The sequence below is a fragment of the Ahaetulla prasina genome, chromosome 7 (genome assembly GCF_028640845.1).
Source record: "Ahaetulla prasina isolate Xishuangbanna chromosome 7, ASM2864084v1, whole genome shotgun sequence".
Classification (NCBI taxonomy): Eukaryota; Metazoa; Chordata; class Lepidosauria; order Squamata; family Colubridae; genus Ahaetulla; species Ahaetulla prasina.
The window spans coordinates 51,304,009-51,321,570 of NC_080545.1; positions in this window are offsets into that span (position 1 = coordinate 51,304,009).

The following is a 17,562-nucleotide window of genomic DNA, read 5'->3' on the forward strand; positions in this document are numbered from 1 at the left end:
CTTCATAAATAAGATGTGCCCTAAAAATGCATGCATCAAAAAAGTCAAGGAATTCAAATATTAATGATTTCTTTTAATCTATAAGCAGTGAATTTTGTAGTAGCTAACAGTAAATATTTTCCTTATCTATCAAATTATTTTCTTTTTAAAAAATACAAGACAAATGAGGGAATCAGATAATAATTTCAGTCACAGCAAATTATATAGGAGAAAAACAAACAAACCTGTCACTCTGTTGGAATACTTGCTAAGATCTTAGCTATTATCAATAGGACATACTTCTTTTTCCTCCAAACTATCATATCTATCAACATAGCCCAGCTAAATTTAACACATTTCAGAATACCCTCAGAGAAATTTCACATAGCAGCTATTGGTTCTTCTGTCCTGATTTTTGATGATAATGTTAGACTTATGTCAAAGGTGGGTGAAAAGAATAATGATTCTTTTCACCCACCTTTGACATAAGACTGGAAGCACTGCGGAAAGCCATATTGCTTTAAAACATTGCTTTATTGAGAAAAGCAATAAACACTGATTATGCCATATGGATAACAATACATTGAAGCTCCCCTCCCCCAGAACTTAATTTGACACACATTCAAGATCCTATCCTGGTACCTGTTATAATGATCAAATAGTCTATTAGAATGGACTATTATAATGGTAAGATACTCTTATGTAGGAAAATCTCTTGCTGCTCTGAGATGTAAGTATGCAGATGAACTCGTTTTCTTAAGTCATAGCCCACCTGGCCAATAATGAGAGATCGGATGATGCAACTGAAAATTCTCTAGACCTCCAGATTACCTGTCCTTCATCTAAAGATAGCTGAAAGCTGTAATACATAGGTAGTGCTTGGCTTATAACAGTTTATTTAGTGACTGTTTGAAGTTACAATGGCACTGAAAAGAAGTGACTTATGGCCATTTCTCACACCTTACGACTATTGCAGCATCTCCTTGGTCATTAGATCAAAATGTAGCTTGGCAACTGACTCATATTTGTGATGGTTGCAATGTCCCAGAGTCATGTGATCACCTTTTGCAACCTTTTTTTTTTTTTCATAAAAAAGTTTTATTTTTACAATCATGTCAAACAACTCATTCAATGTACAGTTATATACAATTAGTCGGGCTTGCCCAGTCACCACCCCCCTTTTTAACACTCTTCCCTCTTCTACCTTCTTTTACTTTCCAGACCTTCCTCTCCTTCTCTTATCTACATCCTCTCCTCCCTCCACCCTACACCTTCCTTCTCCCACTTCTACCCCTCTTCCTTCCTCTTCTCCTCTTTCCTACCTCCTACTCTCTTTTCTCCCTCCTCACCGTTCTAAAATGGTAACTATGCAGACCCGACCCTACATTAATTATATTTCTTCAATAATCCCTGTACATTAACCATCACTCCATCTCTAACCTCAACCCCCAATTCCCTCCCCTTACCCCCACCCCCACCCCCACCCTGACTTCCCAGAACAAAATGCAGGGTATCAAAACTAACAATCATAATCTAAAATAATTCCTAAATTATAATATCTAGTCTCTCCACACTTAATCACACTCTCAATTCCCCTCTCCTTCAGAAATATATCTAATACAAAATATTTCCTAAATTTACTCATATGCTATTCGATATTTTTTATCTGATACTTATTTTGAATATAATCAATCCACATTCTCCATTCTAAAATATATTTTTCTTGTGTATAGTCTTTCAAGTAAGCAGAGATTTTTGCCATTTCTTCCAGATTTGATACTTTAAGTGTCCATTCTTCAATTGTAGGTAATTCTTCTTTCTTCCATTCCCTCCAACAAAAGTTCAATAGCAATGTATCTTCCTTGCTTATCCACCTCAATTAATTTTGCTGATATATCCTTCTTTATATATATAACTAAACCATATTTTTTTTCCAAAGAGGAGGCAACAAAATATACTCCCAGTATTGAATTTATCAAATATTTCTGGTCTAAAGATCTAATATGTGTTTCTTGTAAACAGGTAATGTCATTTTTAAATTGTTTCAAATAGTGAAATACTTTCCTTCTCTTCTGCGGTGAATTCAAACCATTAACATTCCAAGATAATAGTTTAATTGCCATTATCGGCCAAAGGAAACTTTTGGAACACTAGCCGCAGATCACATTTTGCTTTAGGCCCTGCTCCTCCCGCTGTTTCCGTTGTAGTAGTTGCCAGTTGTTGTTGTGCCTTCATCTCTTGTTCCTTGTGTTTAGCAGCAGCTCTTGTCAGCCTTTGTTCTTTTGAGTCTGAACCCGTCGTAGGTATTTCCAACACTTGTAATAAATCTTCTTCCATCACAATCTGTTCTTGTACCTGCTTCACTTCTCTTTCCTTCACTTCAGTCTCCCTTCTTCTAGCTTCCAATGGAGGAAGACTTCCAACTTTTAATGCCTCAACATAAAATTCTCTTGCTTTTCCAACTGTATTGAGACGATGTACTTTCCCTGCATAATATACTATTATACCAGTTGGAATATCCCATCTATATTCAATCTGACGTTTTTAAAGTTCATTCACCAGGAAGGCAAATTCCTTCCTAGCCCTTAACATTTTGGTGGAATTTCCTTTAATATCAAAATATCTTGACCAGCAATCTGAATCTTCTCCCCTTATATGAAGCTTGCAAAATCTGATTTCTCACTGTTCTGTTTGTAAAATAAATAACAACATCCCTTGGCAACTTTTTTGCCTTGCTATCCAAGAATTCACACGATATATTTTATCAATTTGATAAGCCACATCTGCTGGACGAGCTGCTAATATCTCAGCAAATACTTCAGAAAAATTTCCTTAAATTCTTTTTTATTCTCTTTCAAACCACGGATTCTTAGAGCAAATTCCATATTTCTATATTGTATCAAAACTATTTCATCCTCTGTTTTTCCATTTTACTTTGAAATTCATCCATTTTATTTTCTAATTTTAAATTATGTTGCTTAATTTCTTCAACCTCCTCTTCTAATAAAATCACATTTGTTGCCAAACTTTGTACTGCAATTACAAATCCTTCTTTAACTTCTTTATTTCCCACTTGAATTTCTGATATCCGCTCTTTCATTTCAGACATCTCATCAGTTATAACTTTAAATTTTTCTTCTATAAAGCCTTTTAAGTTCTCTTGTAACGCCTCTAAATTCAATGTTCTAGTCTCTGCTGTATGAGCTGGAGAGGCACCAGCTGATAAAGTTCCAGAGCTCTTTGTTACAGTAGACTTTAATTGTTTGGCTGCCATCTTCTATAAAATTATTTATTTACTTCCAACTTAATATTCACTTTAAATCTTCTTAACCTCTAAAAACACAGTCTTTTAAAGCAGTATTTAAAAATCTCCCCTAGATTCTATCAGCAGGCAGCAAAGAGTTAAAGAGTTAAAGTAGCAAATAACATGCAATTTACCAGCAGCAGACGGCAAACGCTAAAAGTATCACTTTCGCTTTCCACTCGTTAACTTGTTAACAATTCGCCTCCATTTTCTTGCTGTTTTCAAGCTTGTTACAAAGTAACGGGGAATTGGCTTGGCTACTTGCATAAAGTTCTCCCACTTTCGTTCTGTCCGGTATAATCCTTTATTGTCCAAAATAAATCTCGGTGTTTGGTCGTGGTGATTGGTTCCGCCAAAGCAGAAAAATCCTCAGATCTGGAGCACTTCGGGTTGCTGGAGGGAACTTAACCCTTCAAACCCCTTTTTTCTCAGGGGCTTTAGGGAAATTCTACCTCTGCCCTCAGCTCACCATCTCTTCTCCCGAAGAGAGGGTTTTTCGAACCGCTGGACAGCAGATTTAAGCTGTCCTAGCGATTCCACATAATCCAGAGGTTGGTGATCGTAAAGATCACCGCCATCACCTACGGTGCCAAACAGGAAGTCACCTTTTGCAACCTTTTGATGAGCAAAGTCAATGAGGAAACCAAATTTGCTTAATAGCCGTGTTACTAATTTAACAACTGCAGCGGTTCATTTAACAAGTATGGGAAGAAACATCATAAAATGAGGCAATGTCTCCCTTAGCCACAGAAATTTTGGGTTCAATTGTGATTGTAAGTCGAGGACTACCTTTATAGTCAAAATGGATGAAAGGTATTGCTCCTAGTACCAGCAATAATCACACTGTTGTTGAAAAGTCTGCTTTTATTTATTTAGAAAATTTATATGTATAGAAGTTAAATTAAGACAAAATAATCACCACTGAGACCAAATTAAATTCTGATTTGAGCAACATTTTAAATGATCTATCTTTGCTCATGATGAAGAGAAAATATGCTACAAAAACGGCACTCTTCCTCTGAAAGACTAATTGTATTGTTAATCAACTCTCTGCTGGTTGGGAATGAGTCTGTCATTCTTTTCAATAGTTAAAGCACATTTATCACTGCAGATACTGAGCTTTTCTGGCATTCAATTAACAATTAGTTAACTTTATAATGCATTTTCTTAATAGCCATGGCTTTTTTTTTTGCCATCTACATTTCAAAAAATGAGTTTGCAATACAATATGAAGTTGAAGATACTAAATTTAATTAAAAGCGGATGATAGATATGCCCGGATTTTATTACTGTATTGATGTTAGGTAAATATCATAATGCACAAGATGCTTTCTAGTGAATTTGAAATATACCCATTTCAGTGGTTTATTTCACACTATTTCACCTACAAGAGTATACCCAGTGCTTACTTAATTAAAAAGAGAGAAATCTGTCTTTATCTTAAATGCAATTCCTTTCAGTGTAAAAGCTGTCTCACTTCTGTGGTGATTGGTTCTCTTCCTGCTAGTCTGTAAGCATAAAATTGTGAAAGTTATGAATTTGAAATTATTCCTTCTCCCAGATAATGATTCAGCACCTTTTCATTAGAAACTCTCAATGCCCAACAGTGGATAAGCAATATATTTTGCAGCTTTCATCTTTAATTTATTTCTCAATAATATTTCATAAGGGATATTGAGCTGCATGCAAACAATCACTTGCAACCCCCATTTACATAGCAGAAACCGGGGGATAACCCATTATGTCTGTGCAGCTTTCTGTAAAATGCTTTCTTTCTTTTTTTCCATCAGAAGTAGAATTGAGGAAGCTGAATGTCGTGATACAACAATTTTTATTTTTAATCAAAGGATAGATACAGGCAGTCTGAATGCAGGCTAAACATATTTTATTCAAGGTTGACTCCCTGGTGTAATGCAGCAAAATCAGCCATTAGCAATGTTTCAAGCCATATCCTTCCCACTGTCCCCACTGGAACATTTTTCTTTGTTTATTCAATCATTATCTCCTGGATTATTTTTCATTTATCCTTAAAGGCATAAGACATTTAAATTGTTTCATGCTGCCAAGTGTTAGATTAACCAGGGCAGTGCTTCATTCTGATCTTTTTTCTGTCCTGTCCTGTCCTGTCTTGTCCTGTCAGATTTAATCTCAGAATGTGGTGTTATTTCAGGCTTAGTGAGAACTTAAATCAACAAAACATCTTATCTCCATATTTATCTGTCTAGTTATCTGTCAGCCTTTCAGCGTACCTGTCCCCTATCTACTCACCTGTCTTTCATTTTAGGATTCTCATTTGTAAACCTGTGCTAGAAATGGTCATGAAATTTGACTAAATAGCTCAGGTTGGTTTATCAGATTCAACTGCCTTCATAGACTTTGGAAGATTATCAATACTTGTTTACTTCAATTAAATAAAAGATTGCCATCTTTCATAGCTTTAAAAAAATACAGGAATGATTACATACATTAATTCATTTATATATGAATTAATAAGGAGTCATAAAATAAAAGAAACAGAGTGATCCTGTCATAGCAACTCTCTCACCTTTAAAAAAAAATATTTACACTAAAAAAAGGGGGGAGTGATATCCTACTCAAAAAACAACCCAATTAATAATTTGCTATCTATTCTATTCTATCATTCTGTTGCTACCCATACTGGTGGCAGAGTATGCCCAAGACTGGATCATTTCCCAAACAGTATTATCATCAGGCCCTGGTTGAATGAACTGGTGTAATAACTACAGCACTCTGGATGCTGGGGGAGTGCAATGGCCATAATTCAAAAGTTGTGGCAGGTTTTCAGAAGGCTGTTATTATGACAGCACTGCGTAGGGGGAGCACAGTCTTGGGAACATGTTTTATTTATTTATTTATTTGGAATACTTTTCACTGAGCTACACTATTCCTCCTTTAAATATGATTGCTCATATTGCTGTTGCAATCCCAGATAAGTTATTATTACTAAATCTATATACAGCATAAATATTGTTGACTGTCAAGAACAAAATGCTTCAGGAATGAAATACATGATTATTGGAATTTACCTATCTACCAGAATTTTGCATTTATTTCTTGGCAGTGTGAAAATTCCAAAAATATTTAAATGCATTGAAGCAGTTATCCTATGCTCAATTAATTTGAGCTTCTACTAAATTGACTAAGGTTTAATTCTGGATTATTATAGTTCTGTACTTTTGGAGTCTTAATCTGATTCTGCTGGTGGCATGAATGCATCGGTAGGAAGGAACAGATATTTATTTATTCGATTTTGATCGAATGATATTCGATATGATTAAAACAAAAAGAGAAAATATAGAAAATGCTGTTTTGATAGGAATAAAATGTTTTAGAAGTGGATGAACAGATCTAAAGAAACCAGTTTCTAGCATGATGAACAAAATTAAGAAGTAAATAATGAAATATGTGGGATAAAACCAAATTGAGAATGCTGGAAATAACATTTTAGAGATTTGCATGTAAATGCTATAATGTCATTTTCAAGAAAAAAAATACACAGGAAGTCCTAAATGTATATTTAAAATAATAAGATTGCAAATATAGTTATCTCCGTGGCTGTCTGACAACTGAAATGGGTGTGAAGACTGCACATGAACCTAATGGTTGCAAGAATGTCAATATTATTGCCAACCAGCTGGCAGCCATGGGAATCTTGGGAGTTGAAGTCCACACAAAATGGCCCCAGTTTGAAAAATACTGTCTTCTACAAAGTAAAAATAATAAGAATGCATATAAAAATTATAAAAGGATTTGTTTGTTAAGTGTGCCTAGGGAAATATTTGGCTTAATTGTGATTGAAATGGTATGATAGATGACAGTGACTAGAATTTGAGAAGTGCAGCATGGCTTAAGAAAGTCTGCAGATCAGTTTATTGAAAAATGTAGGAATATGAGAAGGAAAGTTTGTTTCATATCTGTTGGGTGATAGATAGAATAGATAAAATAAATAGGCTTGATTATGGAATGTTTGACAATAATTTGAACTTGAAGATAAATGTGATAATAATTTACAAGGAAAGAAAAGCATGCACAAAAATGAATATTACATTTTGAAAATGGTTCAACATGGAGCAAGGATTAAAACAAGGATGTCTGATTTCCCCTTGGCTATTTAATATATTTATGGTTAAACATATGAATAGAATAGAATAGAATAGAATAGAATAGAATAGAATAGAATAGAATAGAATAGAATTTTTATTGGCCAAGTGTGATTGGACACACAAGGAATTTGTCTTGGTGCATATGCTCTCAGTGTACATAAAAGAAAAGATATAGGGGATATTTGAAATAAAGTTAGAGATTTGTTAGTTGGGAACGACTGTATGCATATTGTATGCTGTATTGTTGGCTAAAAATCTAAATGACTTTGCAGCAAATGTTAGATAGACTATATGATGCAGTAGGAAGTATGAATTTTAAAAAATAATATACAATAGCTAAGTGATTGACAAGGGATCAGGGTGAACAATACCACATTATGCATAAAAGGTGAAAAAATAAATGAAGTAAATGAATTTATGTTCCTTGGTAGATTGTTTGCTAAAGACAGGGAAATGGCTGAGAAATTTTAAGATATATAAATTCTGCTATAATAGCAGTAGAAAAGCATTATGTTGTCATTTTATTATGTGGAAGTGAATATGTCCAGAGAAATACAAAAAGTAGATGTAAAAAAAACAAAAGTAATAATTCTGACTGGATGGAATTAATGTGCTCAAAAAAGAGTTGCATTGATAACTATACTCATATTCAACCTAGGCTTTGTTCCGGACCTCCTGTATGAACATGAAAAAGTTGCCGAACAGTGGAATGTGGCTTTATGCTCATCCCATTCACTCCTGACTTGTACTTCTCAGGGCATCAAATAAATGGAGTTCATGACTTCCATAATCATCACATTCATGAAGTAATTCTTGATTGTTTGAGAGCAGTCCACAAACAAGACATAAACTTTTATCAAAAAAAAATTTTTTGCAAGAAATGAAAAACAAAGTAATAATTCTGACTGGATGGAATTAATGTGCTCAAAAAAGAGTTGCATTGATAACTATACTCATATTCAACCTAGGCTTTGTTCCGGACCTCCTGTATGAACATGAAAAAGTTGCCGAACAGTGGAATGTGGCTTTATGCTCATCCCATTCACTCCTGACTTGTACTTCTCAGGGCATCAAATAAATGGAGTTCATGACTTCCATAATCATCACATTCATGAAGTAATTCTTGATTGTTTGAGAGCAGTCCACAAACAAGACATAAACTTTTATCAAAAAAAAATTTTTTGCAAGAAATGAAAAACAAAGTAAGTGAATATCACTGAGAAGTTTGCAAAAATGGTTAAAGAGTTTTCTGAGGAAAAAATGTTTTTGGCCTGCTGAAAGGCTTATTTATGACATGAAAAGCAAAACAGATTAACCGTAGAATAGTCATTTCTATTTTTATCTTGACTTTTCAATTTCCATCACAGTAATCACTTTTTATTGATTTCTTGCCCACCTATAGTAGAGATTTTATTGTACAAAACTAGTTTCTATTTCTAAAAAACAAGAGAGGAGCCAGTTTGATGTAATAGTTAGAAGCATGGACAAAAAGGTATAAAACCATGAATGTCTATGGAGATTCTCAGTCATCCAGGTCATGATTGCCCCAAAGGTGCTTTTTCAAGAGGCAACTGGACTTTCTGTTTTTTTCTTTGAAGATGTTTCACTTCTCATCCAAGAAGCTTCTTCAGCTCTTGTTTCTTGGGTGAGAAAATAAAATATCTTCAAAGAAAAAACAGAATGTCCAGTTGCCTCTTGAAAAAGCACTCTTGGGTATAAAACTGTGAGTTCTACTCCTGCCTTAGTCACAAAGCCAGCTGAGTGACTTTCTCTCTCAACTGTAGGATGTAGACAATAGCAACCACTTCCAAACTGAAGAAGTTTCTTGAATGAGAAGCGAATGTCTTCAAGGAAAAAACAAAGGAAGTCTAGTTGCCTTTTGAAAAAAAGCACCTTTGGGGCAACCACTTCCAAAGTATCACTAAGAAAAGTGCATGGGTGTTGTGGTCCATCAGCAGCCTACGAAGCTGGCAATGAAGTGGGACAGTGATGAGGCTGAGGTGAGGCCAGGATCATTGAGAAGTGAGGTGCGGACTCCAGATCCTCCAGAGACTGATAGTAGTGAAGCAGAGAGGACAACTCGGGAGTAGGGCCAAGAGATAATTGCCCCCTCCATAAGCCTTAAAACAGACCAGCACCGGTGTTTTAGCTTTGCTGGAAAACAATGTTGTAGTTGCGTCTTCTGCTTCGTCTTCTGCCTCATATCTGTCTTTGTTTTTGTGGCTTCTAGGCGTTTGCCAGGAAGGGCCTTTGGCAGTTTGCCTCATTGGACTAAGGTTTGTGAGATAACTGAAGAATTTGTGTTTGAAAGGCATTTGTTTTACTTTGAGTTGAACAACGCTGGGAATGAAGTAATTCCCAGCTGTTCGAATAAAGTTTGTTTTTTCCACAGACTAAGTTTATTACTACCTACTTGGGCCTGGGTCACAACAATGGGTTTGTCCTTCAAGTCAATTTAGGCAGGACTAGAACTCACAGTATCCTGGTTTCCAGCCTAATGCCTTAAACACTACACCAAACTGGATGTTTCATCCTTTAGTTTGTTTAATTAATTAATCTCCCCAATATAGATTATAGAGTCCTTAGGATGGATCTAACCTCCACAAATATACAGTATCTCATACAGACTGCAGTGATTTTTGTGTAGTAGGAGTACTGATAGTCCATTTTTCACATCAGTCTAAACTCCTCTCCCTTCAGTAGTTGTTACAGGACATATGGGTGTTATAATCATGTCGATTCAGAAAATTTTAAGCCCAAAATAGTCACGGTAACAGTAAATCTTACCTGGCTGTTAATCAATATTCACAGGGTCATCCAAAGCATGTTTAAATTAGTTGTGACAAACAGTATGAAAACTGCAAAGCAGAATTTTACAGAAAAATCCCAACAAGCAGTCTAAACTGGTATTAGGAATCAGAGGTCCATCTTCTTTGTTTAGCTAATAAGCAGCTTTCTGTTCAGGGAGAGCACTATGGTATATGTTCTTATCTCTTGCTACATGGAAGGCAATGCAATTTTCTGTAAATCCACCACCATGAAATGGCAATTATCCGCTGCAGACAGATCAAATATAAAGAAACCGCAACAATACAGACATTTCTTTGGGAAGGTACCTCGGATTACAGAGGGCAATTGACTTAGTGAGCACAGTTAGAAGCACAATTTCTCTTAACTGCTTATGCACTACTTTATATGAGCTTTTTTCTTTTTTCCTTTCCAGCATCTTCCTGAGAGTGTCTCCTGAATTTTGATTTGCAGAGTTTTTCTGTGAACTAGACAAACTCTTTTTCAGAACTGTTTTGACTAAGATCCATACATTAGACCTTTTGATTCTTGATTGCCATCAGATTTCAGGCAATGATGTAAAAAGGGTGGAATAGATTTTTGACTTTTTGATCCGATGGCATTTGGAGATCATGTTTTTTTCTTTCTTTTACTTTTCTCTTTGTAACTTTGTATCATTGTGACTTTGAATGGTCACTAAATGAACTGTTGTAAATTGAGGTCTCTTTGTAATTGTTCCCTTCCTAATCAAACAAGTCACTTTAGCCATTTCTGCAAATTTAGCCATTTTAACCATCCATTCCTCCATTGTATTTCTATTATTCTTCCATTTTTGTCCATATAATAACCTAACAGCCATTACCATATGTATGATCAATCATCCATAATTCTTTTGAAATTGATTATTCCTAATAGAAAAAAAATCTGGTTTCATTTGGATTTTAATTTTTAAAATTTTCTGCATTGTTACATGCATTTGTATCAAATGCTGGTACTTTTTCTCAAGTCTACCATGCATAATAAAATGACCCTTTGAGCCTTACACACTTTCAACAACGATTCAAAATATCCTTTACATCTTAGACTTATGTATATCCCTGGTGGCAAATACCAACAGTATATCATTTGATAAAAATTCTCTTTTAAATTGTAAGACTTTGTAGATCTCAGTCCTTTTAACAACATTATTTCTCATTGATACTGCTGTATATACTGTAACCAACATTCTGAATCTGTTTGATCATATACTTTTTAACTTGTTAATCTTCTCTTTCAGATCTCAACAAAATTTACAATGTTTCCAATTATGTCACATGGTGCTCTATTCTTGGTAACTTCCTGACTTGCAAAGCTAAGCCACATATGCAAATAACCCCTCAGCGCCACACATGCCCTTATCCACTGCTCTCCTACTCTCTCTCAGGCAAGGAAAACAGCTTTCATAGAGCAAATACTACACTTACTCTCTTTCCTAGAGAAATAATGGCATAGTATTCATGTTGCCGGCAGAAGCTGTGGATGCTCCAACACTGGATGTTTTTAAGAAGGAGTCTGGACAGCCATTTGTTTGAAATGGTATAGGATTTCCTGCCTGAGCAGGGGATTGGACTAGAAGACCTCCAAGGTCCCTTCCAACTCTGTCATTCTGATATTCTGTCTGATCACAAGCCCTCAGAGATTGTTCACTGCTACTCCCTCAACACTGTGTGTGATTTCAAATGCTCTTCCCCATTGAACACTAATATATCTTTGCGGACAGCTATTTTCTCCTTCATTGCCTCTCTCCATTGTCAAGTTATTATTGAACTGTTTTATAACAAACTTCTGTTCTTTGAGACAAGTGTGGACTCCATTTCTTTGGTCCTTTTTCACTCTGGAATTTGTAGTTTTTAAATTCTTATGCACACCCAGTCCCTGGATAAGATTATCATATTGCAACCTTTTTTTTTCTAACAAGCCTAATATGTCACATTAATAAGCATTGCAAAATGTTCTCAACAGACTCAATGCATTTAATTCTTTGCCTTGTCTCTATGTGTGATTCTTCCAAATGTCATCAAAGTCCTTTTCAACTGAGAAATCATAACTGTTTAAAACACATTAAATAGTTTAATCTACGCTCAAAGATAAGCTATTTGTATGATAAACATCTTGTAACCCTGAATTCTTTGGGAGAAAAAGATGTGGAATGTTTCTTTCTTTCATAATATCTCTTTATTTTAATCAGAAAAGTAATAAAAGAAAAAAGTATTTGCTTCAAAAGGTAAACGAAAACAAAAAAGAGACTTAATTAATTTCTAAAAGTTATTGAAATCACTTATTGTTTCTTTAAACTTTCTTGTTTCAATTTTCATGCTATAAAATTCAGGGTGAAATGCAATTTAAATAACATTATATTAATACAATACAGTAAAGAAAATCCATTTCCATAACAGAAAACTGCAGTGAAAATTCCAGTTACAGCTTTGATTACAAAGCATCATTGAAAAGTACAAAGATAATATTTCTTAAACTGATATCAAAATGATTATAAATTGAACACTAGGCATATCTTTTTCACATTTTAATAAGTTAAATGGGATAGTTTCAGGACATGGATGATTGTGGAGAACATATCTCTGTTCAGAAATGTTACTATAAATCATGTATTTTTGTTGGCAGTATAAAATGTGTATGTAAATAAATAACTTACAAAGCTGAATTTGGATTCTTTTAGTTTTTAATGCTAATCATGCAAATTCCTGAAATATTTGTGTGATGTAAATCAAATAATAAATATTTGTGTAAATAAATGATGTAAACAAAAGACAATTTTGGAAACAACTATTTGGTATAGAATCAACTTAAAGCAAACATAAATGAATAGGTTTTCAGTCTATGTTAGTGTGGATATATTTAGTCAAGTCTGGTTCAATATGTTCCATCCTTCTTTCATAAAATTGGGTTGCATTTAAACTCCCATGTTGGCTTGGAATTCCAGAGCCATGTGGCTGAATATTATAGAATAATATCACATCTGAAATGCATCATATGTTAGTGAAGAGAATGAATGAAGCTCTGCCTGTTTTTATCTGTGACACAAAAACAAATGGAGCTTTGATCATATCATGGCTTCAGTCTTGACTATTCTACCTTATTTGCAGATATGTGAAGACTGGTAAATCCCATCAGATGTCTGAAAAATGAACAAATGAAAATTTATATTTGATGTTGCATATAAATTTTAATATTCTATTTTTCCATAAAATTGCTGAGACAAAAACTACTTGACTGAAGAAGTGAAAATTCTGAAATACAAGAATTCCATTGTGCTTATTATTCTAGGAAGTACAAATTTACTTTATATATAGTTGAAACAAGTTATTCTTCATCCACATTTCATACTCCTTAAAGGATACAAGCTTTTTGATTATTCTAGTTTATAGCAGAGCAGCCATGGCAGTTAGGATGTGACATAATTCCGGATGGACTGAGCTGACAGATGGAAAAAGCAGTTATATCTGCTAAAATCTAGAATACACTACATAAGTCAAAATCCCTCTGCAAATTCATATGTGCTTTCTGGATTTTCCTTAAATTTTGGTAATCTGTTTGAATTATGACCCTGAAATTAAAAACCACCAAAATCTCATTATTTTTATCAGCTCATAAAGGGCCAATATTCAAAGAACTAACTCAGCACTATGTATTGTGTCTATCTGAATTAACTGTATCACCCATATTATAATCAGACTAATCAACTCTTTATGGAGAGGGCTTGCTTTTGGATTTGAAAGGCCACACTTCATACAAGCTATCCATCAGAAGAAAATGGTTCATTCAGAGTAAGAGTGAATCCAAAAACATCTTACTACTCCAATTATGAAGCAACCCAGAGCCAATGGGGCTCAAGTACAGGATGATGATTGCCTCATTAAGTCTAATGGCTCCCTAAGGCACAAACGGAATTGGATTAATAGACTTGGTAGTCCAAGCAAATCTGAACAACATCACACTATTTCTGTGAGAAAGTATTAAACCTGATAATACCAGGGGAAAGGGGTTGGGAAATTAACTGTTAGAGAAAAAATATTTGAAATTGAAAAGTGATTCTCAGCTTCTATGTGTGGATGAGGTGTCAGCTGCCTATGGAAGAAACTAAAAGAAAACTCCCTCTTGTAGGCACAACAGTGGGATTTGCTATGGCTTTTTAAGGGAGAAGATTGTTTTATATTTTTATTTTTTTGTTAGAATTGGAAGCTCTCCTTACAAAAAAAAAAAACCTACAGTTTTTCTGCCCTTCTTGTTTTTACAAATAAGATTTTGATTAAGTAAAGTATTCCAGATATTTAATAACAATTCAAATTTAAAATGGAAAGTAGTGAAAATTGTACTGTTAGAATATTTAAACAGTGGTCATAATTTCTTTTTAAAAATATTTAGGACAAAGTATTAAGTATACTCATTCTCAAGTAATGAGTTTACTTAAATAACTGTATTATGAGATCTTTGTAGAGAAATCATGCAAGCTTTCTAAATTGGTAAAACTGAACTGAAATCTGAGGTTTTCTGAAAACATATATTTTAAAAAGAGGCAAGCTGATTTTAAGCAATATTTTTGAGCTAATGGCAACAATCTAGAAAGATAACCATGGACATCTGTTCATAGTAATGAGTCTAATTAACCAGAGCATATTGTGATGGGAAAAAAAAACCCAAACCCATCCCAAAAGATATAAGAACTGGAAAAAAAATGTGTTTCTCCAACAATTGAGAGATAAAATGCAATTTGTGAAGCAATCAAAGGGACTTTCCTGTAAAGTCCATGAAAACAAGGGGAAAAGTAATCCAAATTACAAATAAAGTTAATATGTTGTTCTTCACCTAAAATGAAAGACAGGGATTGTTCACTTACAGTTACTACTATTTGGAAGCTGCAATACAGTTGGGAACAATCTGTAAACATGTGGGCATTGCAGACAGACCAGGGGTGAAATGCTACTGGATTGGACCGGATCGGACGAGTAGGTAGCAAAGCCTGGGGCTGGTTCGCCGAACCAAGAGCAATGGCTGGCTGGCTACGCCCCCGAACCAATCTACAGCCTCCAGTCCTGCCATGCTTGCCTGCCTTCCACGCTGCCTTCCGGCGTCCTGATGGCCAGCTTGCAAAGGCAGGCAAGTGGAAGCCCCCACGGAAGGTAGTCAAGCATGGCAGGGCTTTGGGGAAGGGAATAAGCTGCCTCCCAGCTTTACCACTCCATCTCTTCCTCGTTACCAGCAGCATCCACTCGGCCAAACTCTCTACAAACTCGGCCAACGCTTCCACACATCTGCACGCTTCCTTTCCTTCCCCCCTGACCTCCCCACGCCTGCACAGCATCTGTTTTTGCAGTAAGGCAGCCACTGGAATCACACAACCCATCAGCGGGCACCAAGAGGGGAGCCCAGGAGGGGAAAGATGCACTTACGAGAAGGGCGATGGTCCTCTCTTCTTTATGGAGCTCAACTTTGCTGGATTCTTCTCTGCCCACTCTTAATGCTGCCAATGGATACTGCTGGGAAACCAGCTGAATGCAGACGAATGAGGCTTGCTGTCCTGCCACACTTACTAGATAGTGCCTAGGATCCAGGCTACGGTCAGGATCGCAATGGCATTATCCCGGATCTGCCTCATTGCAGGACCTCTGGGCTGCCTAGGAGCTCTGAGTCAGCTGAAAAAAGGTTCAGTTTTTGAGGAGATGTTCTCTTTTCTTGTCACCCCAAGAACTGAACCTTTTTTTCAGCTGACTCGGGACTCCCAGGCAGCCCAGAGGTCCTGCAATGAGATGGATCCGGGCTAATTCCATTGCGATCCTGTAGCCTGGATCCTAGGCACTTTCTAGTAAGTGTGGCAGGACAGCAAGCCTCATTTGGCTGCATCCAGCCAGTTTCCCTGTAGCATCAGCGTCGGTGGCGTTAAGAGTGGGCAGTGAAGAGCTCCATAAAGAAGAGAGGACTTTCCCCCTTCTCATAAGTGCGGCTTTCCCCTCCTGGGCTCCCGGTGCCTACTGATGGGTTGGCAATTCCTGAGGCTGCCTTACTGCAAAAACAGATGCTGTGCAGGCATGGGGAGGTCGTGGGAGAGGAAGCGTGCAGAGGTGTGGAAGCATTGGCCAAGTTTGCAGGAAGTTTGGCCGAGTGGATGCTGCTGGCGAGGGGGAAGAGATGGAGTGGTAAAGCTGGGGAGGCAGCTTACTCCTTTCCCCAAATCCCTGCCATACTTGCCTGCCTTCCATGCTGCCTTTCTAGCAGTCCCCTAGGCTTCTTGCCTTCCCCTCCGCCTTGGGTCCCGCTGCCTGCATCCAGCCCATGACAGGGGACACTTTCTTCCTTCTCCCACAGCAGCCACTGCTCAGATCAGGTGTGTGTGTGTGTGTGTGTGTGTGTGTGTGTGTGTGTGTGAGAGAGAGAGAGAGAGAGAGAGAGAGAGAGAGAGACAGAGAGAGACAGAGAGAGAGAGACAGAGAGACAGAGAGACAGAGAGAGACAGAGAGAAAGAAAGAAAGAAAGAAAGAAAAAAAGAAAGAAAGAAAGAAAGACATGAGTGATGTCATGTTGACCATGCCCACCCAGTCACACACCCACCAAGCCACACCCACAGAACTGATGGCAAAAATTTTTAGATTTCACCTCTGAGACAGACTAATAATGTGCAGTAAGTAGTAAGAAAGATACACTTCTTAAAATGATGAGAACTCTAGAAATAATCTGGGTATTCCAACTTCAGAACTAATTAAACTTAGCAAGAATTTGAGGATCTATGCACGGCTTTTATTAGTTCTGGCCCTGGGAATCTATAGAAGAGACATGAGCAGAAGGTATAGAAAGCTAGATTTTGGTTACAGACAGTAATCATATCTTGCCCTGATATTATTTTGCACAAGAGGGAAGGAGAAAGAATCTATGTCAGTCTATCAAGATTCTCTTGTTATACCCTTTAACAATAAAATAGAGTTTTAATAATTCTAATGGCATCTATTTTTTTAGCTTTTTTTAGTTTTTTCACGTATTTTTTTTACCTTGGTCTACCTCAAAGGTTTGACAATAGTTTGCAGATACTGGCATCTGTTTCATTCCTGACTGCTGGAATAAATAAATAAAATCAAATATTTTTCCAGCTATATTTTTAAGCAGTCTATTGTGCTTCATTTTTATTAACACTGTTTGGGGTTTAAATTAAATCTAGGAAGTTTAGGAAGCAAAAAAATGCAATCCAGATTTTGCTGTTAATCATTTTTACATGATTTTATACTGAATATTTTTAATACGCATAACTTGATGATTTGTATCTATTGTAACTAATATATGTGTGTGTGTGTGTGTGTGTGTGTGTGTGTGTGTGTGTGTGTG